This window comes from Callithrix jacchus, chromosome 7 (assembly GCF_049354715.1).
Source record: "Callithrix jacchus isolate 240 chromosome 7, calJac240_pri, whole genome shotgun sequence".
Taxonomy (NCBI): Eukaryota; Metazoa; Chordata; class Mammalia; order Primates; family Cebidae; genus Callithrix; species Callithrix jacchus.
Window position 1 is genome coordinate 115,781,090 of NC_133508.1, and position 8,371 is coordinate 115,789,460.

Sequence of the window (8,371 nt, forward strand, 5' to 3'; positions counted from 1 at the left end):
GTAGAGGAAGGGTTGTGATTTTTGCACATTGATTTTATATCCTGAGACTTTGCTGAAGTTGCTTATCAGTTTCAGGAGTTTTTGGGCTGAGGCGATGGGGTCTTTTAGGTATACTATCATGTCGTCTGCAAATAGAGACAATTTGGCTTCCACCTTTCCTATTTGAATACCCTTTATTTCTTTTTCTTGCCTGATTGCTGAGGCTAGAACTTCCAGTACTATATTGAATAGGAGTCGTGACAGAGGGCATCCTTGTCTAGTGCCAGATTTCAAAGGGAATGCTTCCAGTTTTTGCCCATTCAGTATGATATTGGCTGTTGGTTTGTCATAAATAGCTTTTATTACTTTGAGATATGTTCCATTGATACCGAGTTTATTGAGGGTTTTTAGCATAAAGGGCTGTTGAATTTTGTCAAATGACTTCTCTGAGGCAGAAAAATTGGTTGAACTCTGGAGGTGGAGGTGGCAGTGAGCCAAGATTGCACCACTGCACTCCAGCCTGGGTGACAGAGCAAGACTCCATCCCAAAAAAGAAAAAAGAAGAGGTCTCTAGTGTGCCTCAGTCATTTGGAAGTAGCAAAATATTAGGAAAAGACCAACTGATATGGTGTGGCTCTGTCCCAACCCAAATCTTATCGGGAATTGTACTCCCATTATTCCCACATACTGTGGGAGGAAACTGATGGAAGATAATTGAATCATGGGAGGTGTTTCCCTCATACTGTTCTCCTTGTGGAATAAGTCTCATGATATCTGATGATTTCATCAGGGTTTTCCACTTTTGCATCTTCCTCATTCTCTCTTTGCCTGCTGCCAACCGTGTAAGATGTGACTTGCTCCTCCTTACCTTCCACCATGATTGTGAGGCTTCCCTAGTCACCTGGAACTGTAAATTCAATTAAATCTCTTCCTCCTGTAAATTGCCCAGTCTTGGGAATGTCTATATTAGCAGCATGAAAATGGACCAATACACCAACTCTATTTGCTTTAATTCAAAAAGAAAAAGAGAATTTACTAGAATGGTGAACAATACCGCAGATCCTGGGGAGGTGAAAGTTGATGAACAACTCCCAGGACAGTGTCAGGCTGATAAAAGTGAGTGAAAATCCAGTATGAGCAAGGGGCAGAGTCTTCTTTTGTGATTCCCCTTTCCACTAGGGATCCAGGCAACCCAGGCCAAGGGAAAGCACTTTGTTTCTCTGAAAGCCTGGGCTAATGTTGGGAGAGGATTGGAGATGCAGAGAGGGAAAGACACTGGGAAAAGCTTTAGGCATTTTCTCAGATCCAGGACTGAAAACAGGATGCCATTTTTTACCTAGGCTCATGCAAAGTCAGCCATTTTTTGGCAACCCAGCAGTGTGGCCAAGCAAGCATTTTAGTCAGGTCAGAGATTGGTGCAGTTATTCTGGAGTGGGGCAGGACCCCACTACTAGAATTGAGTGACAAATTTGGAAAGCATCCCAGCAGGAGGCACTGGAATTGGGCTCTCTCCCATCACAGGTATGGAGTGAAAGGAGAATTTCTGAAGCTGTGGTTTCTCCTAGATGGTGAGATCTGCAGCCAGGATCAGCTTTGCGATCTGGAACCAGTCTGCATGTGTAGTTGCTGTGTACCCCAGCCGGCTTTCCTGAGATCATGGTGCAGCAGCAATCTCTCTGTTCCATACCCATGTATATCTCCAGGTGCTTGGAGTACCAGAATAAAAGAAATAACTAACATTGAGAAGAGTTAAATGTAATTAAGATCCACAAAAGGATGAATGAAATGAAAGTTTGTGTTTTGAAAGGATAGATGAAACAGACTGCTAGGTAGATTAACAAAGAAAAAAGAGAGAAGATCCAAATAAGCACAATGAGAATTAAAAAAAATAACATCACAACTGATCCCACAGAAATATAAAAGATGCTCAGAGATGGTGTGAATATCTTTATGCACACATACTAGCACATCTAGAGGAAATGGATAAATTCCTGGAAACACAGTCTCCCAAGATTGAAACAGGAAAAAACAGGAATCCTGAACAGAGATATAACAAGTAATGAAATTGAATGAATAAAACAAAACAAAACAAATAAAAAATTACCAATTAAAAAAATCCATTCAGATGGATTCACAGCTAAATTCTACCAGATGTACAAAGAAGAGCTGGTACCAATCCTACTGAAACTATTCCAAAAAATTGAGGAGGAGAAACTCTTCCCTAAGTCATTCCATGGAACCAGTATCAACCTGATACCATAATCTGGCAAAAACACAACAAAAAAGAAAACTACAGGCCAATATTGCTAATGAGCATAGATGGAGAAATCCTCAATAAAATACTAGCAAACTGAATTTGGGAGCACATCCAAAAATTAATTCATCGTGATCAAGTGGGCCTTATTCTTGGGATGCAAGGATGGTTTAATATATGCAAATCAATAAATGTGATTTATCATATAGAGTTAAAAACAAAAATCATATAATCATATCAATAGACACAGAAAAAGCATTCAATAAGATCTAACACTCCTTCATGACAAAAACTCTCAACAGACTAGGTATTGAAGGAACATACCTCCAAATAAGATCCATCTATGACAAATCCACAGCCAACATCTTACCGAACAGACAAAAACTAAAAGCATTCTTTTTGAGAACTGGAACTTGACAAAGATGCCCAGTCTCAACAGTTGTATTCAACATAATACTGGAAAACCAAGCCAGAATAATTAGGCCATAGAAAGAAAAGGCATCCAGACAGGAAAAGAGAAAATCAAATTATCTCTGTTTGCTGACAATATTATTCTATACCTAGAAAACCTTAGAGGTTCACCCAAAAGACTTGATAAATAACTTCAGCAAAACTTCAGGATGCAAATCAATGTATAAAATAGAGGAGCATTTCTATACACCCATTACATGCAAGCTGAGAGGCAAAACAATAATTCAATCCCATTTACAATAGCCACAAAAAAGTACCTAGGAATATACCTAACCAAAGAAGTGAGGGATCTCTACATAGAGAACTACAAAACAATGCTGAAAGAAATCATAGATGACATAAACAAATGGAAAAGCATTCCATGCTCATGGGTTAGAAGAATCAGTATAGTTATAATGGCCATACTGTCCAAAGCAATGTACAAATTCAATACTATTCCTATCAAATTACCAAAGTCATTTTTCCCAGAATTAGAAAAAAATGTTAAAATTCACATGGAATCAAGAAGTCCCAAACATCCAAGCAATCCTAATAGAAAATAACATAGCTGGAGACATCACATTACCTGACTTCAAACTATACTGCAAGATCACAGTAACTAAAACAGCATGGTACTGGTACAAAAATAGACACCTAGACCAATGGAACAGAATGAAGTTCCCTGAAATAAAGCAACACAGCTGATCTTTGACAAAGTTGACAAAAAATAAACACTGGGGAAAGGACACCCTTTCAATAAATGGTGATGAGAAAACTGGCTACCATAATAAGCAGAAGAATAAAACTGGACTCTGTACCTATCACTACACAAAAAAATTAACTTGAGATGGGTTAAAAACTTAAATGTTAGACTGTTACATTCTAGATTTTACTCATCTGGAATAGAAATTGTAGAAGAAAACTTACAAAATACTTGGCTAAACACTGGCATAGGCAAATAATTTATGATGAAAGCCCCAAAAGCAAATACAACAAAAACAAACATTGACAAGTTGGCCTTAAATAAACTAAAGAGCCTTTGCACAGCAAAAGAAACTACCAACAGAATAAACAAAGAACCTACAGAATGGGAGAAAATATTCACAAACTATGCATTTGACAAAGGTCTAATATCCAGCCTCTCTATAAGAAGCTTAAATAAATCAACAAGAAAAAAACCAAACAACCCATTAGAAAGTGGGCAAAGGACATGAACAAACCCTTTTCAATAGAAAACATACAAGAGATGCTGGTGAGCTTGTGGAAAATAGGGAATGTTTATATACTGTTGGTGGAAATGCAAATTAATTCATTCCCTTTGGAAAACAGTTTGGAGATTTCTCAAAGAACTAAAACCAGAACTACCATTTGTCCCGGCAATCCCATTATAGAGTATATACCCAAAGGAAAATAAATCATTTGAGCAAAAAGACACATGCATTCATATGTTCATTGTAGCACTATTCACAAAAGCGCAGACATGGAGTCAACCCAAGTGCCCTTAAATAGTGAATTGGATAAAGAGAATGTGGCACATATACATCAAGGAATACTATGCAGCCATCAAAAAGAATAGAGTGATGTCCTTGCCAGCAACATGGATGTAGCTGGAGGCTGTGATCCTAAGCAAACTAATACAGAAACAGAAATGAAGATATCACACATTTTTATTTATATGGGGGAGCTAAATTTTGAGTTTCCATGAACACAAAGATAGAAACAGTAGTCACTGGGAACCCCAAAAGTTGGGAGGGAGGAAGAGAGGCAAGGGATGAAAAACTTCTTATTGAGTACTGCCTTCACTATCTGGGTAATAGAATCAACAGAAGCCCAAACCTCAGCATCATGAAACACATCCTTGTAACAAACCTGCATGTGTACCTCTAAATCTAAAATAAAAATGGAAATTTAAAAAAGGCAAATGGAAAAATGTAATGAGAGGCTTTGCACATTCATCACATGATCAATTTTCTATTAATGTTAATTTTGTAGAAAATTATGTTAGCAAAAAAAAAAAAACCCCAACCAAACAAAAAACAACGAACAACAACAATTAAGCAACTAAAACAAAAAATATAAACAAAACCAGGAAAGTCGTTCTTATAAAGTTTTGATAGCCAAGACATGAGAGATTCTAAGGTAGTCAAGTCCCTCTGATGAGATCTGAATTTACCTGGTGTCTTGGGAAAATTAATTGACTATGAGTTACTGAACTGTGGCATACAAAGGTGATGCCCAAAGTTTGAAAATCCAGTTTTACACTATCTGTATTACTACTTGCACCACTTTTATGGGTGTAGATGGAAAAGGTTATTTAAAGAAAAATCACACAGAATTTACTACTTCAGCATTTGAGGTTTCAGTTTCAGAAAGCGCTCAGTCTTAGTTATTTGGAAACCTTGTTATGCACTGGGCATGGCTATAGTGCAATACTTACGTTCTCCCTTTGACTTTGCTATTGTGTGCCTTCAGGATTCCTGTAATCATACATTCGTTTTTTTGAAGCTGTAATATATGGAAGAATAGCTCTTAATTGATGCTGTTTAAACAATATTTTCCTGGGTCAAAAACATTGGAGAAATTCCTTCTAATTTTTTTACAGCATGTCAAAATCTACAGTAGGATAACAACCTGTTTAACTTTGTTTAAAGACTTGACAATATATTAGCTACAGTACAAAACGTTTGCTTGACATATGAGATTGGTGCAAAAGTAATTGCATTTTAGCCATTAAAATTAATGGTAAAACCACGATTGCTTTTGCACCAACCTATACTTACTGCAATTTTTTAACACCACCTTGGGAAAAATAGTCCTTGATAAGAAGCAAAACATAGTCTCTTGCTGTTCTTAGTTATAATTTGTGACTTTTTATGAGTACTACTACCTTAGATACTAGTTAAATCAGGATAGTTCTAGAGAAGAAAGCCATACAATGCTAAAGATTTTAGGATTCAACAATGCTACTGTGTATACTTGATCTTTGAGAGAATAACTCAAGAGAGCTTATTGACTTCTGAACAATCATATTCATCAAAAAGAAGGATTACCAAGCAGAATGAAATAAAGCCATTTAGGGGACTGGATGAAGTAATGCTTACAATGTTGTTTTGTTTTCCAGTGTTTACTTGCTTTTTCTTAAGATAATTATATTTCTTTCTCTCACATTCTGAAGTGCTTGATGTGGTTTCATCCTTGAATGTCTGAGATGGTTAGTAACCAAATAAGAAGGCGTTACATGGAAACTAGTTGAGAAGGAAAATGTTCCCAATATCTAACATAGATTTAAGAAACTATTTTCTGACCAGCAGAAAATTTTTACCTAATACAAAATATGAACAGTTTATTCATCTCTAATTATCTTGCTTGCGTTTTCCTGCAGCAAATTATGTAAATCCAAGCATTCATCAATAGTGAAAACATGTAGTTAGCCCACAATATCTGGAAATCCAGTTCTCAGGATTAGTCATAAACAAGGGCAACCCAGTGGAAAGGCACAGTGTACTAAATGTGTTTTTTATCAATTAAGTAGAAAATATAGCAAAGAAAATGGAAAAAGTAATAGGAGTATATGTCTCTTAGGCTAAATGAAAAAAGTAATAGCAGTATGTGTCTCTCAGGCTAACTAGTTTGTTTCTTTTATATGCCTGTTTGATTTCTTTTATGTTCTTTTAGGATATGAATCCCTGGAATTATCAAAGATTAAATTTTACAGACTATCAGACATGTATGACAATAATAACAAAAAAATCTCTATTTTTCAACTGTAACATCATAGCTACGGTGCTTTTTTGTTGTCAATTACTTGGTGATATGGTTTGGCTGTGTCCCCATCCAAATCTCATCTTGAATTGTAGTTCCCATAATTCTCACATTTTGCAGTAGGAACCCAGTGGGAGATAATTGAGTCATGGGGGTGGTTTCCCCCTCACTATTCTCATGGTAGTGAATAAGTCTCAAGAGATATGATGGTTTTATAAGGGATTTCCCTTTTCACTTGGCTCTTATTTTCTTTCTTGCCTGCCACCATGTAAGACGTACCTTTTGCCCTCTGCCATGATTGTGAGACCTCCCCAGTCACATGGAACTCTGAGTTTATTGAACCCCTTTTTCTTCATAAATTACCAAGTCTTGGGTATGTCTTTATGAGAAGTGTGAAAATGGACTTATATACTTGGAGAAATAGAATGATTTCAGCCTGTTACACAATTTGAGGTTTTCGAATGATCAAAGTTTTCCAGAAATGACTGCTCTTTCTGACTTCTGTTAACAGCCTATGAGGCTGAAGCAAAAAGAGAAAGAGGAAAAGAGTACAGTGGCATCACCACATTCATGGGTCAACTCACAGAAATTAAAATTTTCAATTTGAAGTGGGTCATTTTTCCAGTGATTCTTGAAGAGGAAGAAAAGTTTTTCCTACCCAGCAGAAATATCAACTGGATGTTAGAGTAGGCTTCCTTGTGACTTATCTGCCATGGAACTTCTCTTTGCAGCTGTGGTGCATCCACCAAGAGCTTCACAGCTTTATTGCTGTTGCCTAATATGAGTCACAGACTTTTTTGAGGGAATAGGGAACCTATTGTCTTGCCAAAGAAAACTTTAAAACACAACCTTAACCCAAATTTCAAGCAAAAGTTAAAGCCAGATTTATGTCTGATTAACAGAGTACAGGGCAAATATAGTAGTAAGTTTGTACTTTGTTATTAATCTTGTGAATTTGCAAGGGAGAATTTGCAGGGGCAAAATGCCTACGTTAAAACATAAGGTAGGACTGGGAGTGGTGGCTTATGCCTTTAATCCCAGCATTTTGGGAGGCTGAGGTGAGCAGATCACTTGAAGTCAGGAGTTCAAGATCAGCCTGGCCAACATGGTGAAACACGGTTTCTACTAAAAATACAAAAATTAGTCAGGCATTGTGGCATGCTTCTGTAGTCCCAGCTACTCAGGATGTTGAGGAAAGAGAATCACTTGAACCCAGGAGGTAGAGGTTGTAGTGAGCCAAGATTACACCACTGTACTCTAGCCTGCGTGACAGGGTGAGACTCTGTCTAAAATTAATAAATAAATAAAACAAACAAACCAAAAAACCCCATAAGATAGGCCTCCATTAAATGAGAGGTTCTGATTGTAGGATTCTGCTGGAAATGCAATTTGGTATCATGTTGTACCTATAACTTTAATATTACCATGCATTCCTTAAAGGATATAACAAAGTTAGTGTCTGAAGAGCTATCAGGGCACCAGCTATCTAGGCAAAGATGTTTACATCAATTTAAAAGATTAATTAGTGTCCGATAAACTAATAGTTTTGTTTTTTCTCTAGGAAGAAGTAATACTTATAAACTCATTTGCCAAATAAATTATTTCACAAAAATCACATACACCATTTAAAACAATGTCATTAACTTTTAAAAAGATGTTCATAGTTTTAGGGGAAAAAAAATCCTGACACTGGTCAAAGATGCTGGGAAAAGCCAGTGAAGTAAAAGGAATTGATGTAATAGCAAGTGAAATAAAAACAAAGGATGATAAAAATTCCAGGTTTGAGAGATTTCTGGAATGAAGCTGAATGCAGTGAACTGACGGTAACTTATGGCATGACCTGGAGCTCTGTCCCACTGACCCTGAACTGCTCAACAGGATTTCTCCTCTTTTCTGGTTTAAAAGAAAAACAAAAATGCTCCCTTG